This window comes from Aythya ferina, assembly GCF_964211825.1.
Source record: "Aythya ferina genome assembly, chromosome: 6".
In the NCBI taxonomy this organism is placed as follows: Eukaryota; Metazoa; Chordata; class Aves; order Anseriformes; family Anatidae; genus Aythya; species Aythya ferina.
The window spans coordinates 18,892,698-18,909,963 of NC_140303.1; the positions used below are offsets into that span (position 1 = coordinate 18,892,698).

General features: G+C 43.2%; 2 long non-coding RNA genes across 3 annotated transcripts in view; one reads left to right on the top strand and one right to left on the bottom strand.

Annotated features, from left to right (window-relative positions):
- LOC311438588 overlaps positions 1–17,266 on the top strand; it is a 118,491-nt gene that overhangs the window by 23,701 nt on the left and 77,524 nt on the right. The gene's annotated exons all lie outside the window — the stretch shown is intronic.
- On the bottom strand, positions 7,929–13,590 carry LOC311439168. Its single transcript, XR_014694568.1, has 2 exons — positions 13,450–13,590; positions 7,929–8,330 (listed from the first exon to the last, which is right to left on the bottom strand). It is a non-coding gene; the product is annotated as an uncharacterized lncRNA (long non-coding RNA).

Below are 17,266 nucleotides of genomic sequence, written 5' to 3' on the forward strand. Positions count from 1 at the left end.
GTGAAAAGGGCCATGTGACATTTAGTTAAATGAGATTGATTGCATTAGATTATACAGATTCAATTAAATCATCTGTTATTCTGAAAGCAATGAATTCACACTGTTCATTAAGAATGTGAAAAACTGATGTTGTATCTGTCTTCCTTTATAACTTGCTCTGTTATAGTCTAGCAGGGCATGCTGAGCTGTAGTGTAGTACATTGGTTTAGATTATATTGAATACTAAAATTCATCTCTATCTATGCTGTTCCTCTATAGAAATGTAAGCCTTTCTGCAGCATTGTTGCAAAGCCAGAATGTTAAGGAGGCAGACTTATTTTGTTGGTTTTCCATAACTACCATCCTTCTTTACATTTTCATGGAAAAAATTCAAAGGAAAATTCTCATTTCATCAACCATCAGATAAGGCCTGGAAAAGGCCTGCACAGTTGCTTTCTCTTTCCAGCCGAAATTGCTTTGATCAGTTGCCCAGAATGCCAGCATGGGGACCAGAAGGAGCAAACAACTGTCATTTAGTCAGCAGCACATCATGTTCAGTAACTCTGATAGTATCAAGGCGAACTGAAGCCTACAAAGTCACACAAGTGTAGAATGGGGAGGGGGCCGTGACTTTATTCCTGCAGCAAACTGACCAGGGTCAGAAATGGCTCCCCAGAGTGGATCTTATATTTCTTTATAGCCATGCTGGCATTCTAAAGATACCCAGTATTACAAAGAAAATGTTTGTTTTCATCTGATCCAAAGTCTTCTTCGTTATCAGTAGACATTTCTTTCCCAGATGATTCAGTGGGCTAAAATCATCTATAGTGCAATTTTAAGAGTCATTTAAAGGAAAAATATTTCTTCTGTTTGCTTTTCAGAGTCATGTAAGATCCTTGTGGGGAGACTGCAGATAATATACTTCTGTCGTATGTCATTTTGCAATGCACAGGGTCCAACTAGTGTCTGCTCAGAGGCATAACCTGAAACTTAGGAATAAGTGTTTCTTTATACTGGAGATAAAATAATTGCTAGTGTCTTGATAAGGGAGATGATTGTAGCAGTGACTGAGCATGCTGTTGGTAGTTCTTTATTAAACAATAAGACAGCACACTAATTCCTCTTCAGTCTTGGATAAACTCCACACTTATTTTCCTGGTGATGGTAACAATCATTGAGCTCTTGTGGCGTTTCAGTGTCATACTACAAATAGGAAACCAATTAACTCTTTCCTTTGATGGCAGTATTTAATTCTGTATTATTAATTTAAACCTTACTGACTGTGGATTGCCACACACAGTTGGCTTAAAGATGCATGCTGAATCAGGCTCCAAGAAGTACGCAGGCTGAGTTCCCTTAATATTTGCAGCTTTAATGCAGTCAATTAAAATGTGATCAAAAGATAAATCACATTCGTGCATTTCATTTGCTTTTCTAGGAAAAAAAATGCAACAGCTTTGATTTATGAATCAAGTGATCCTTCTAAGGATTAGTAAACTGAGTCTTGAAATCAAATCTTGATCACACTTTTAGGGCAACAAATACAAATTATTAATCTATATCCTTTTTTGTTGTTGCTGTTTGTTTGTTTAAACCCATTTCCTTAGAATAAATGCTCGATATAGTAAAATGGAGATCTGATGCTTAGAGCCCTGGTGTATATCAACTATTACTGCCTTTTCATATAACGTGAAGTGCAGCAATCATTCTGTGGTGTCAAAAACTGTTTGGGCTGTAAGACAGATGGGACTTTCAAAATGAAATGTACCTATGACTGTTTGCTACTATATATATAAAACGTCTCATTTAGTCTCATCTGTGATTTTCCAAGAGGAAAATGTTACCACAAGTAATTTATCTCAGTCTCACAGGTTTGGATCGTTGAATGACCACCTCCAAACAGGTCTAGCAATTGCTTTTTTTTTTAGCCTTTTTTTATTACTATTAAACTTGGGCTTTTTCTTTGATTTATCATGAACACTTTCATGCTTGTGGAACAAACAAACAAAATTAAAATAAATACCTCATAACAAAGAATCAAATAAATATTTCCTCATTCTTCCAAGTTTTGTTAGTGGGGTGGGTGGTGTTTTTTTTTTTAAGACCTTAGTTTAGTAAGGTATATGTGTGACTTTAAACCCTTTAATCAAATTAATAAATATAATACATAGGGCATAAATAAAATTGCAAGGAGATATATTTCAATACATAAAAAATTCAGAAAGGTCCTTGGTCAATACAACAGACAATTGACTACCCTGTCAGACACCTAGCTGAAATACAGAGAAGGAAGGACAGGAAGGCAGGCTTACTGTTTCTGAGGTTGACCTTGAAGGTGGCATTTTTCCAGAGCCGCTCATTACAAACTCGGACGCTGGCACTGGGGATATTCACCTAAGGAGTGAGTCTTTTGTATCCCTTGATACAGCTACTTCAGCAAATAACCACTGTTAATTCTCTTCACAATGAAAATAAGTAAAGGAGTTTCATGTCTAAAACACTGAAAAGGAACATTCACTCGTTTTAGAAGAAAATGGACTTTTTCTCTTCTGTAACAAAGTCAAATATTTTTATAACAATGAGGACTAGGTGACAAGGACTAGGTGACATGGAATAAATACTGAAGATTTAATTTTATTTTCATTTAAGCAGCGGCTATTTTATGATAAATTCTTTTTCTGTATACTGAATCATTTAACAGCTATTCACTTACTGACCTGCAGAGCATAAGGATGGTTTGCTAGAGAACATTGTTGCAGTGTCTGATTCTTAGGCAAGTGAGGTAGGAGTCTTAAAAAACAAACAGAATACTGGAGGAATATAAAAGACTTGCAGTATGTTCCCTATGTTGTAGTTTGTATGAAAATTCCTGCAGTGCTCTTTTATGAACGGTAGATTATGTGGTGTTTATAAATATTTTAATGACTATTGTCCTGTAAAATAGTGATTTTACAGTTTTAAATTATGTTTTATCTACCATATTCTTTCCATGCTGTCTCCTTCTGTCAGAAGTTACATTATATTTTGTATTGAAGGATGTAATTTGTTGTTCTGCATTTCTGTATTTAAACTTCTGTTTAAGTACATTCTTCCACACATTTCTTTAATTATTGTGTGGAGCTTCCCTCCTATGTTGATACTTTCTCTTAGAATTTTAAATATTGTAATCCAACAAACAATGAATAAACCTAACCAAACTGCCTTTTTCTCACTATGAGAGCAGAAGAGGGCCTGGCTGTAAAACTATCTTTGCTATTACTGGGGAGAAAAAAAAAAGTTTCTGAAAAATATCTAAGAGAAAAAAAAGCAACAGTCCCCAAGAGCCACATGTAATTAAGTAACATGTCCTACTGTTGATCTCCAACTGGCAGCCCCAGCTACTTCTGCTGACAGAAAGCTGTGCTCCAATGACAGCACCAGCACGCCAGCCTCACTAGCACTGCAAGCACAGGATGAAGCATCACTCTGAAAGCCCTGGATGAAGAGTGGGGTGTTGAGAGTTCTGCTCCCAGGACTGTCAAGAATTTACTGGGATAAACCAACAAGGCCACTTTTAGAGGATTGGAGCCAAAACAACAAGCCAAAATGACAGGGAAGAAAATCAATTTGCAAGTGACAGTTTCCAGTGGTAGAGAAATAGAAAGTTCTCAAACAGTGATTAAAAGCAAGAAATGATATTTCAAGCCAAAGCAACAAGAACAGTGTTTTGTTTACTTCTTTATGGTACAAGTTTCTGTTTATACCACTTCTGAATTGGTTATTTTACAATAGTTAAGCCACAATCAAAGTTCACTAAAATCAAAATAATCTCAGGCCAGATTAGTGAATTTCTGGCTGGAGGAAGCATGTCAGTACATAAATACTGACTGCTTAATGTCATGACCTTTCCCCTAAGCTGTTTCTCTTTGGTTCCTGATCTGCACTTCTTCTTGCCTTTAAGCCCAAGGCCAAGCACCATGCCCGTGCCCCACCACAAAGCACAGGCCAAGGTCATGTTTCTGCAGAGGTCACAGGGCCGCCAGAATTTACATTTCTTTGTAGTCACATGTTATTTCTCTCCTGGCATGGAAAAATTAATTAGCTTTCCTTGTATACCCCCATATTGGGAATGGAGTTCTTCATTTCCTTTGAGAGGAAGGGTGCTGCTTCCTTTCTTTACTGGGTGAACATCAGTAAATGAAAATCATTACTGGGCTCGCTCAATATATTTGTCAGGAGACATTTTAGGTGAAGGGAAATTTCTTTCACAGGACACTGCCTCACAAATGCTCAATCTGAAGTTCAGAGGAAAAATGAAATTAAAATGTTGGCTTTCACCAGCTGAGATAGGAGCCTTTTTAGGGCCAGATTCTGTAAGTAGCAGGGCAATTTCCATTACATGAGCTGTTCCATCTATTTTTGCACAAATGTCATTATGCAGAAACACACAGATCAAGGCTGATCTCTATCCATTCGTTCGCTCAAGGCTTGTTGGAGCTGTGCCAGGGGGAACAATGGCAAGGCCGGGGGATAAAGCAATGGCCCAGCTGAAGTGCATCTACACCAATGCACGCAGCATGGGTAACAAACAGGAGGAGCTGGAAGCCATCGTGCAGCAGGCAGGCTACGACTTGGTTGCCATCACAGAGACGTGGTGGAACCACTCTCATGACTGGAGTACTGCAATGTCTGGCTATAGGCTCTTCAGAAGGGACAGGCAGCATGGAAGGGGTGGTGGTGTGGCTCTCTATATTAGAGAATCTTTCGATGTTGTGGAACTCGAGGCTGGGAATGATAAGGTTGAGTCCCTTTGGGTTAGTATCAGCGGGAAGGCCAACAAGGCTAGCGTCCTGGTTGGGGTCTGTTATAGACCACTGAACCAGGATGAAGAGACGGATGAGGAGTTCTACAGACAGCTGACAGAAGTTGCGAAATCATCGGCGCTTGTTCTCGTGGGGGACTTCAACTTCCCTGACATATCCTGGAAGCACAACACAGCCCAGAGAAAGCAGTCTAGGAGGTTTCTGGAGAGCTTGGAAGATAGCTTCCTGATGCAGCTGGTTAGTGAGCCTACCAGGGGTGGTGCCCCGCTAGACCTTCTCTTCACAAACAGAGAAGGACTGGTGGGAGACATGGTGGTCGGAAGCTGTCTTGGGCAGAGTGACCATGAAATGGTGGAGTTCACTATTCTTGACGAGGCCAGGAAGGAGACCAGTAAAACCGCTGTATTGGACTTCCGGAGGGCTGACTTTGAACTGTTCAGGACACTGGTTGGCAGAGTCCCTTGGGAGGTGGTTCTGAATGGCAGAGGAGTCCAGGAAGGCTGGACGCTCTTCAAGAGGGAAATCTTAATGCCGCAGGAGCAGTCTGTCCCCACGTGCCCAAAGACGAGCCGGTGGGGAAGAAGACCGGCCTGGCTGAACAGAGAATTGCAGCTTGAGCTTAAGAGAAAAAAGAGGATTTATAATCTTTGGAAAAAAGGGCAGGCCACTGAGGAGGACTATAAGGATGTTACGAGGCTGTGCAGGGACAAAATTAGAAAGGCCAAAGCTCATCTGGAGCTCAATCTGGCTACTGCCATTAAAGACAACAAAAAATCTTTTTACAAATACATCAACGCAAAACAAAGGACTAAGGAGAATCTCCATCCTTTACTGGATGCGGGGGGAAACCTTGTTACAAAAGATGAGGAAAAGGCGGAGGTGCTTAATGCCTTCTTTGCCTCAGTCTTTAGTGGCAATACTGGTTGTTCTCTGGATACCCAATACCCTGAGCTGGCGGAAGGGGATGGGGAGCAGAATGTGGCCTTCACTATCCACAAAGAAATGGTTGGCGACCTGCTATAGCACTTGGATGTGCGCAAGTCGATGGGGCCGGATGGGATCCACCCGAGGGCACTGAGAGAACTGGCAGAGGAGCTGGCCAAGCCGCTTTCCATCATTTATCAGCAGTCCTGGCTATCAGGGAGGTCCCAGTTGACTGGCAGCTAGCAAATGTGATGCCCATCTACAAGAAGGGCCAGAGCGCAGACCAGGGGAACTATAGGCCTGTTGGTTTGACCTCAGTGCCAGGGAAGCTCATGGAGCAGATTATCTTGAGAGTCATCATGCGGCACTTGCAGGACAAGCAGGATATCAGGCCCAGTCAGCATGGGTTTATGAAAGGCAGGTCCTGCTTGATGAACCTGATCTTCCTCTATGACAAAGTGACGCGCTTGGTGGATGAGGGAAAGGCTGTGGATGTGGTCTACCTTGAGTTCAGCAAAGCTTTTGACACCATTTCCCACAGCATTCTCCTCAAGAAACTGGCTGCTCTAGGCTTGGACTGGCGTATGCTTTGTTGGGTTAGAAACTGGCTGGATAGCCGGGCCCAAAGAGTCGTGGTGAATGGAGTCAAATCCAGTTGGAGGCCAGTCACTAGTGGCGTCCCCCAGGGCTCGGTACTGGGGCCGATCCTCTTTAATATCTTCATTGATGATCTGGACGAGGGCATCGAGTGCACCCTCAGTAAGTTCGCAGATGACACCAAGTTAGGTGCGTGTGTTGATCTGCTCGAGGGTAGGAAGGCTCTGCAGGAAGATCTGGATAGGCTGCACCGATGGGCTGAGGTCAACTGTATGAAGTTCAACAAGGCCAAGTGCCGGGTCCTGCACCTGGGGTGCAATAACCCCAAGCAGAGCTACAGGCTGGGAGATGAGTGGTTGGAAAGCTGCCAGGCGGAGAAGGACCTGGGAGTGATGGTGGATAGTGGGCTGGATATGAGCCAGCAGTGTGCTCAGGTGGCCAAGAAGGCCAATGGCATCCTGGCTTGTATAAGAAGCAGTGTGGCCAGCAGGGCTAGGGAAGTGATTGTTCCCCGTACTCGGCTCTGGTGAGGCTGCACCTCAAGTACTGTGTTCAGTTTTGGGCCCCTGGCTACAAGAAGGACATCAAGGTGCTCGAGCGAGAAGGGCGACAAAGCTGGTGAGGGGTCTGGAGAACAAGTCCTACGAGGAGCAGCTGAGGGAGCTGGGCTTGTTCAGCCTAGAGAAAAGGAGGCTCAGGGGTGACCTTATTGCTCTCTACAGGTACCTTAAAGGAGGCTGTAGTGAGGTGGGGGTTGGTCTATTTTCCCACGTGTCTGGTGACAGAACGAGGAGAAATGGCCTAAAGTTGTGCCAGGGGAGTTTTAGGTTGGATATCAGGAAGAACTTCTTTACTGAAAGGGCTGTTAGGCATTGGAACAGGCTGCCCAGGGAAGTGGTTGAGTCACCATCCCTGGGTGTCTTTAAAAGACATTTAGATGCAGAGCTCAGTGATATGGTTTAGTGGAGGACTTGTTAGTGTTAGGTGAGAGGTTGGATTCGGTGATCTTGGAGGTCTCTTCCAACCTAGATAATTCTGTGTTTCTGCTGCAGTCTCCCAGCTCAGAGCCAACCACCTATTAGTCTGGCGCAACAGATTTGTGTGTTCCTTGTACTAGCTGTTCCTTCACCTCCTCTTCACATACAAGGACACGCGTCTCTTTCACGCTCCTTCAGGAGTAAACAAGCCAGGAGAGATTAAAGCCTCTTTCTTCACGTCAGTAAGACCCCGCCTTTGGTTTCAGTGAGAATTCAGGCCCTAACTCAAGTGTCTTCTGGACGGTGTTTCTTTTGGGTAGGATAATTTCATTTCCCTTTTGAAGACTTACAGGGATGTAGTAACAAAAGCAAAGGCATAAAACGGTACCTGAGGCACAGGCTACTTTTCAGCCTGCAGCAGACTATAGGTATGATATCATCATTTGATATCATACCTATATCATATATCATGTTATCATATCCGGAAACGTAGAAAACTGCCTGTTGCTTCTCAGGTTTAAAGTTTTCCCTTAAAAGGTGTATGCAAAGGTGTAATCAGCTGTTTGAGTACAATTCTCATGTATACATGAACATTTTCCTCTCCCCTTCCCAACTTGGAGTGCAACAGTTTTCATCATACTGTTATAAATTCTGAGTCAACTTAGCTTTATGAGATTTATATATGGGGTTAATAAAAGGCAAGTAAAGAGCGCTGGGTGCGCGGGGAGTCTGGACTCCTCCAACACGCACACACGTTACATCAGGCGGCAGCTTTTTCTGCTCCTAGGCTAATACATGTTCATTACTACTTCTAGAAAAGGAAGGGTTATTATAATTAGTTCCTGGATTCCGAACCCTCCCACTGGTGCATGTATATCAGTCCCTGGTGGTCCCTCTGGGGGTCTCTCGTGCTGAAGTCATAGTCTTCCTCCCAGGCTTTGTCCTTGTCCTTCTCCTTTGTCCATCTTGGCTGGATATCAGGCATTGCCTCTAACTCTATACAAGAAAGAGAGAGAAGCACACCTTTCTACTCTGTCAGCTACTGGCAGACCTAGAGAGAAAAAAAAAAAAAAAAAAAAAAAAAGTTGTTAATTAAAAAGTAATGTTGTTATAAGGCATTTCACCAAATACGTAATATTTGGTAGAAACCAGACAACAAATGAAAGGGAAGAAGAAATGGTAGAAGGTACTTGCATGGCCTTAATTTACATGGCAATGGACAACAATGACAGCCTGCAATGATTTACAAGTGCCTTACACCATTCACCCTTGAGACAGAAAACTGGGATTCCCATATGATGTAAGGGGAGTGCAATCCCTCTCAAAATACAAGAACCTGGGGGATGCTACTGAGTACTGAAAATGTTAAGGCTAGGCAGCACTGAACTCAACAGAGAAGGGAGGCTGAGTCTCCCTGGCTGTTCACGTAACAGACAAGAGCCTCAGCTTTTAGCCCTAAGCAACGATTTGTACTGCCAGGTGGGGAACGAGTTCTTCTTAAGCCAGGGACCATTTCAGCATCTTTAAAGGCTTGAAGGCTCTGTGGAATTATGTTCCTGGCGCAAAAATGGGGACCAGGACTGGGTAAGTGGGGCACAAGTGTGTTGGGGAGCAAGCTCTCTGGGCTGATTACCAGGGCTTTAAACTAGGTTTGATGGGGGAAGGGAGGGGAGCTAAAGGTGACAGAGGAGGGCTGGAGGAAGTCCTCACTACTGTTATAAATGGCTCAGTCTTCAAAATAGGACTATAATCAAAGTTTACAATTTATTAAAGGAATAGAGGTAAGCAAACAGCTCTGGGTGCGCCAGGAGTCTCTGCTCCACCAAGACGCACACCGGTTACATCAAGCAGCTGATTTTTATGCTCCTAGGCTAACACATGTTCATTATTGCTTCTAAAACAACCAGGGTTATTATAATTAGTTTCCGGAATCCAAACCCTCCTACTGGAGCATGCGTATCAGTCTCCAGTGGTCCCTCTGGGGGTCTCTCATGCTGAAGGCTCATAGTCTTCCTCCCTCTTGTCCTTCTCCTTTGTCCAACTTGGCTGTATGTCAGAGACTTGTGCAGCGTCCCCTGCAAGCTTCGTCTTTTAGGTGTTCTTCAGCTTTCCCCGTCTCCTTAGTCTCCTGGCCAGATATCAGAGACTTGCATAGTGTCCCATGCAATAGTCATAATAGTTAGCAGCTATTCTGAACCCCCCCCAGATATCAGAGACTTCAAGGAAAAGCCTACAAATACATTTCCCTTCAAGCTCTCTATTGACACGAATTGCTAAAACATTCCTTTGCAAGATACAAGAACTATATACATTAACCACTCTGTTTTTCTTAGACTTGTGGTTATACAAGGGTCTGTAGGACAGAAGGTCACATTCATCATACATGCGGCCCTAGCATTGTTCCATATTGACATGAATCAGATGAACACATTTCGCAATCCCCCATCTCCTTTTTCATGGCATTGATTCGTGTTTTCCTTTCCAATCAAGTCACTACTTGCTGAATTGATACCAATTGAGACCAATTTTGGATCTTTGTTTGTTTTTATTATCATCAGGGAATGGGTTTTCTCCTTCCCTGGTTCTGGGTCAACAGGTATCGCAGATATTTGCATTCCTTGTATAACCGAGTGTATTAGTCTGGTAATACACGGTATTAAACATGGAATTATTAACAATCCTCCACATATCCCCAATACAACCATCCTTATTTTAGCAAGCCAGTCACCACCCATAAAGCCCCCTCCCATCATCCTCTTAGATCGATTCCATTTGAAATCTGAACTGGGACATGTGCAATTTTCTTCATTTCTTTTATAAGTTCATTTACAGCCTTTCTTTCTGTTGTGGTTTAACCCAGCGGGCAGCTAAACAACAAATGTCTGTTCGCTCACCTTCCCCCCTCCTTCTCTGGGAGAGAAACGGGAAAGTGAAGCCTGTGAGTTGAGATAAAGACAAGAAAATAATAATAACAATAATAATAATGACAATAATGAAGATAATAGTACTACTAGTAATAATGTGTACGAAACAAGTGATGCACAATGCGATTGCTCACCACCCACTGTCTGATGCCCAGCCTAACCCTGAGCATTCCAGCCCTCCTCCCAGCTCTTGCACCCCCAGCCTGCCTGCTGGCAGGAGAGAGTGAGAAGCTGAAACTGTAGCTTGAGTTTCAATTCCCCAGGAGCAGACTCAACCCTCCAAGTTTCAGTAGTTACTGGTCCTTTTATTCTGGATGCGTGGTTCCAACCCCTTTCTGCTGTGAGGTAGTAAGTAAAACAAGGTACAATCCCTCCCGTCAGGGGTTCAATGATTCTTCCCTCCAGGTGTTTATTAAGACCTTGTCTCCTGGTTGTATTTTATGAATAGCAAATCCTAAAGGTGGTGTTTGACCCATCATTCAAATTTCTCTTAGCTCTTATAATCTCCTTCCAATAATAATTATACATTTCTGAATGCTATGATCCTCAACTACATTGTTCCCTAGAGGCATCCCTTGAGAAGAAGGCATACCATATAACATTTCATATGGTGATAATCCAGTCTCACTGTGTGGTTTAGTTCTTATGTTTAAAAGTGCCAATGGTAAGCATCTCGTCCAGGGCATTTGTGTCTAGATCATTAATTTAGCCAATTGTCGTTTTATTGTTTGATTCAGTCTTTCTACTTTCCCTGAACTTTGTGGGTGCCATGGAGTATGGTATTCCCACTGAATGCCTAATGATTGACATAATAATTTTATTATTTTAGAAGTAAAGTGTGTGCCCTGATCAGAATCAATGTACTGGATTATCCCGTATCTAGGTATTAGGTGTTCTAATAGAATTTTTACCACCATTTGTGCCATAGCTCGTGCTACAGGATAGGCTTCTAACCATTGTTAAATAATCTACTATTACCAATAGATATTTTATCCTCCCTACCTTAGGCAATTCAGTTAAATCAACTTGTACTTTCTCAAAAGGCCTATAAGCTGTTTTTTCTCCCTCCCGTGGCTGCTTGTCGAAACACTTTCTTATTTATCTTCTGACAAGTTAAGCAACTTTGTACAATTTGCTTTGCTATTTCAAAAATCCCAGTGCAACCAAATTGTTTAAGTAAATGATCACTTAACGCCTTTGTACCCCAATGTGTTTGTGCATACAAACGTCCCAATATTTGCTTCGCATAAGCTTTTGGCAATATCTCTCGCCTGTCTGGCAGTGTCCATTTTCCTTGTTCTAACTTAGCCCCTGTTTTCTCCAGTTTCATTGTTTGCTTTGTTTTTTTTCCATTGCGTTTCAGAGTCGGTCCAAAAATTCCATAGGGGTTTCTTTTGGATCTTGTTGGAACAGATTCTCAATTCCGAATTTAACCTGATTTTGGTATTTACCGTTCATTATTTCTGGGGTGACTATAGTCTCAGTATGGGGTCGGTCAGGGGAATGCAATTGTCAACAGTTCCCTGAGCGGTCCCATTGGCAATCTGAGCTCACTCATAAACTCAGGTTGTTTTAAGAGTTCGTTGCTTTTCTGTGTCCATGACAACTCTCTCGCACCCATCATGGTCCCTTTGCCCCAAAGGGCTCACACCGGTGATTTTGAGATCACAGCCTCCTGTGGAGGCAGAACTATTAACACTCCTACATCCTCTTTCCCTGCTCATTCAACTTCAAACAGCTCTGTTATAATACTACATGCCACACCTTCAACACCTTCAACAACTCTTTTAACCCTTCCTTTATCTTTCTCCAGCCTGTACTTTTCTCATGCCAACACCAAAGGCTCAGTCACCGGCCAACTTAATTCCACTCCTTTTCCCTCTAAGATGCTGAAACAACATATCAGGATAATACATTTCATCCTATTTTCCTTCTCTCCTCAAAAACAACATTAATTGCAAGATAGCGTTACAGTCGATTGATCCATAAAGTGGCCATTTAGTTTACATAGTGGCCACCATTGATTGCAATACTCAGTGAAATTCCTCTTGCTTTCTGTGCCCCCAGTTCTAATAATATCCTTCAAATGTACCAATATGCACCCAAGGAGGCTTTCTTTAAAACGTCTTTGTTTTGGATATTACTCACTTCCTTGATTTCCCATTCCCTTTTATTTATTTATTACTATTCCTTACTAGTTACTGTCCTTTGTTTCAATTTCCATGCAAACCTTTTCACTGCAGGTTTTTACTATCTTTTTCTAATCTTCTTCCCCAATGTCCCTGTTCTCTGGGATTAAACGCTTCTTCCCACATACAAACTTTACTATTTCAGATTATTAATGAGCCCCGTTCCGATCATAAATCCATGGAACTTCAGGAAGACAGCTGAAGCACTCAGCCTTCCGTCTTCTAGACAATCATTACCACCTTTTCCACAAAAATTTACATTTCAACAGGACTGAATTTCAAGCCCAATGCCAATTTTTCTCATGCACTTTGTTAGTAAGCCCATACAAAACAAGGAATCACTCCTGTGTATCCGTCAATATGGGGGTTTAAAAAGGCCTAAGTAAATTCGCTCTCCCCCTTCTTACCAAATTCCCAGGGCTCAAGCCCGAACCACCAAAGAAATGACTCTCTCCGTTCTACCGCTTTGAAAATCAGTCAGCCCCCTCCCTCCCCAGTACTCAGGAAACTGACCAAACACCACAGCAAATACACCAACACTTCTCAACTGTTAGTTACTTAGATAATGCTCCCGCCTTTTTTTTTCTTGTCACACTCAAAGCATTTAAGAGCAAAAATAGGACCACAAGATACACCGCCAGGCCCATATATTGGGCACCACCAATCAAACCTTGGATAAAGCAGCCCTTCTTCTCAGTCTGTCATGCACTTTGTTCGTCTCTGCCCACTCCCCTCGCGGAGAATACGGAACTGCAGATCAGAACTCCTCACTCGCTTTGCAGTGACGCTGCGTCTCACTCACACAGCACAATCATGCAATCACACAAAGAGGCCTCTAGCACATCTCATTCATACCACAAAAATATAATTTAGAATAATAACCAATCCAAATAAGTATTGTCTCTGACAGTGTTCTTTGTGAAGTGACTTGTTCCACTTTGTTTCAAACCCTTACATTTACACAAATACTTTCAACACAAAATACCTGGACATTTAAGAATAAGACATACAATTATTAACACTCCAGTTAGTATCCTTCCAGCACCTGAAAACATACCGTTTGTTTGCAGCTTCAGGAGGTCTTTGTCTGCTCCTGCAGTGAGCGGCTGAGAGTGGAGTCCCCTCTGAGCAAAACACTCAGGGTGCACCTAGGGGTGTCTGCTCTGCAGCCGATCCTGTAGCCAAGCAGAGTGTCTCCTGCCTGGCTCACCAAAATGACTCACAGAAAGCTGACTCCACAATCAGTAAGATTGTAAAGTAGGTATGTTTACTCAGTTCTGGGAGGCACAGGGCTGGGGGGGGGGGGGGGATAGTCCCACCAATGTCGTGCACGCCTAACATGGCAACTTGCTTTGGTTATATCTAGTAAAGAGTTACATATACATGAAGTTTCCCAATACTCCTATGCATATGCATAACCTTTCCCTTTGTGAACAGTCCTCCTTATCTCATACCCCTTGGTTAAAGTCGGAACCATGAGGTTGTTTTGATCTGGTTCTCGGGATCCAAGGGGCTCCTGTTATCTGGAGGTCTAAGCACAGCACAGGCACAGTGCATCACAAATATAACACATATTCATTCTTAATCAATCGCTCTCTAATTTCTAATTCCACGTTTCAGCTGCAGCATACTTGCTCTCTTCTGGATCCACGGGTATTCTACTATTAATATTAATGTTCAAAGCCTGACAGACCCAGTCCTCCGTGGACCCAAATGTCGGCCAAAATACATGGGGTCTTAAGGGTTCTTTTGGTCATTCTATCATATAATACTGGACCATTTTTAATTTACTCTTTTATTTTCTGGGGCCCCTATCGTTCCAATTTCTAATCATTATTCCTAATGGACTTTCTGGTGGTATGTCTGGTAATTTGCTCCCTTTCTTTTGGTCTTTGGTCTTCAATTCTGTCTGACCCATCTAGGAATTTTATTATGGCAATTCCCACAGCCCTTGGTTACCTTAGTAAGAGTGTCTTGCAGGGGGGTTAGGACCTATCACCCACCCACGAATCCTATAGGAATCGCTTCGGTCCTTCACTGGCCAAATCCCTCACGGGAGGTTGTAGCCACGGTTAGAAGACCTCCACACTCGCTTTGGAACTAAGTTCCGTCTCAGTCACACTCCTACACACACAGGCAACCGAATCCCACCCAACCGAACTGTATACTCCTTAAACACTTACGACTCCGTAATCTTCATTCGGATCCTCGCATGCAGAATTACGGGCAAAATACAGTCCTGCAGCTGGCAAGGGAGCTCATAAAAAAAATCAAAATCTTTGCTTACCTTTATTCAGGTTCAAGATAGCATTAGTCCTGACCTGACTCGAACAGGAGCCACCAAATGGTGGGGCGCCTCTCCTAGATCAAACCAGAACTCAGGAACCAAAGCCATCCTAGATGAGCCCCCAATTGTTATAAATGGCTCGGTCTTCAAAATAGGACTATAATCAAAGCTTACAATTTATTAAAGGAATAGAGGTAAGCAAACAGCGCTGGGTACACTGGGAGTCTCTGCTCCACCAAGACGCACACCAGTTACATCAAGCAGCTGATTTTTATGCTCCTAGGCTAATAAACATATTCATTACTACTTCTAAAAAAAACAGGGTTGGGGTGGGGTTGCCCTTTATGTGAGGGAGCAATTAGAGTGTACCCAGCTCCAGCTGGGGGAGGGTGAAGGACAAGTGGAGAGCTTGTGGATAAGAATTAAGGGGTGGGCTGGTATGGGAGACACGGTGGTAGGGGTCTACTACAGGTCTCCAGATCAGGAGGAGGACATCAATGAGGCCTTCTACAAGAGAACTGGCTGACTGGCCGAGCTCAGAGGGTGGTGATCGGAGGAGCAGAGTCTGGCTGGAGGCCTGTGACTAGCAGTGTTCCCCAGGGGTCGGTGCTGGGTCCAGTCTTGTTCAACATCTTCATCGACGACCTTGATGAGGGAATAGTGTTTGCCCTCAGCAAGTACACTGATGACACAAAGCTGGGAGGAGTGGCTGACACGCCAGAAGGCTGTGCTGCCTTCAGCGAGACCTGGACAGGCTGGAGAGATGGACAGGAAGAAACCAAATGAGATTTAATAAGAACAAGTGTAGAGTCCTGCACCTGGGAAGGAACAACTTGAAGTATCAGTACAGGCTGGGGGACGACCTGCTGGAGAGGAGCTCTGATGAAAAGGACCTGGGGGTCCTGGTGGACGACAGGTTGACCATGAGCCAGCAGTGTGCTCTTGTGGCCAAGAGGGCTAATGGGATCCTGGCGTGCATTAAAAGGAGCATGGCCAGCAAGTCAAGGGAGGTGATCCTCCCCCTCTACTCTGCCCTGGTCAGGCCTCACCTGGAGTACTGTGTCCAGTTCTGGGCTCCCCGGTACAAGAAAGACAGGGATCTCCTGGAAAGAGTCCAGCGGAGGGCCACAAAGATGATACGGGGCCTGGAGCATCTTCCCTATGAAGAAAGGCTGAGACCTGGGTCTGTTCAGCCTGGAGAAGAGAAGACTAAGAGGGGATCTCCTCAATGTATATAAATATCTGAGGGGTGGGGGATAGAAGGATGTAGCCAACCTCTTCTCAGTGGTTTGTGGGGATAGGACAAGGGTCAAAGGCTGCAAGTTAGAGCACAGGAAATTCCGCACTGACGTGCAAAAGAACTTCTTCATAGTGAGGGTGACAGAGCATTGGAACAGGCTGCCTAGGGAGGTTGTGGAGTCTCCTTCTCTGGAGATATTCAAGGCCTGTCTGGATGCCTACCTGGGCAGCCTGATCTGAGGACCCCGCTTTGGCAGGGGGGTTGGACCCAATGATCTTTCAAAGTCCCTTCCAACCCTTACAGTTCTGTGATTCTGTGATTCTGTGATTATTCAGACTTCTTTCCCTTTCTCTTGGAAATTCTGTTCATACCAAACCAGACATCTTCCATTACCAGCTCAACATCCTACATAGATGAATTTTGATGTGAAAATCCTGATTGTTCCTAACTCTAGTCATTATTCCACTTATCTGAAGTACTCAGCTTCATGAAAATGACAAGGGGGATGTTCCTACACACAGGCTGTTCATTAATCAACACTATATATTTTATTTTTATTTTTATGGTGTGTCGGTGTGACTACATCCACTCTACATCCACTCTACTACATCCACTATAGTATTAGTAAATAATTAGCAGAGAAAGTCTTTGTGACTCAGAAATTTCCTCCTCCTTTACTGGAACAATGCAAGAATCTCTGAATCTAAGGATGTGGAGATGGACATCAGAAGTCTCTAGCAATGTGTCCTTGGCATAAATATCAAAATGATCAGGAATTCATCCTATGCCTCTTTGACTAGTTGTCTTCTTTATTTCCTGTGAAATGGTCTTTACTAGAGTAGTGTTACAAATAATAAAGACAAATTTACATCACTGAAGAGCGTTTAAGTTTTTAATTACACAGTGAAAGGACTGGAATCCATATTGATGTGCTATGATAACAACCCTTATGAATGTATTCTAGCACTGCCATACAATATCTTTTGCAATTTGAACAGTGCTGTAGACTTTCCACAGTTAACAGGGATGTTTTATTCCACTGATAAAGGGCCATAACATCCCATTTCAGCTACTACTCATCTTTTGAGACATCGCTATTTCCACCTTTGAGGGATGGCCTCATCTTCAGCCATAAGACAGGCTATTGTACATCCAGCTGCTACTAAGAAATGCAAGGTATTGTCATTGGCCAAAATTCTTAGCTCAGTTACTTCACTAAATTTACTTCATTTCCTTGATCAGTGTTCATCTAACTCACACTACAGAGCAGAAATGATCATGTTTACTCTTCGTTTGACTTAGGGCCTGTAAAAGCTCTAGTCAGAGTGCTCTTGTGCTTGGTGCTTG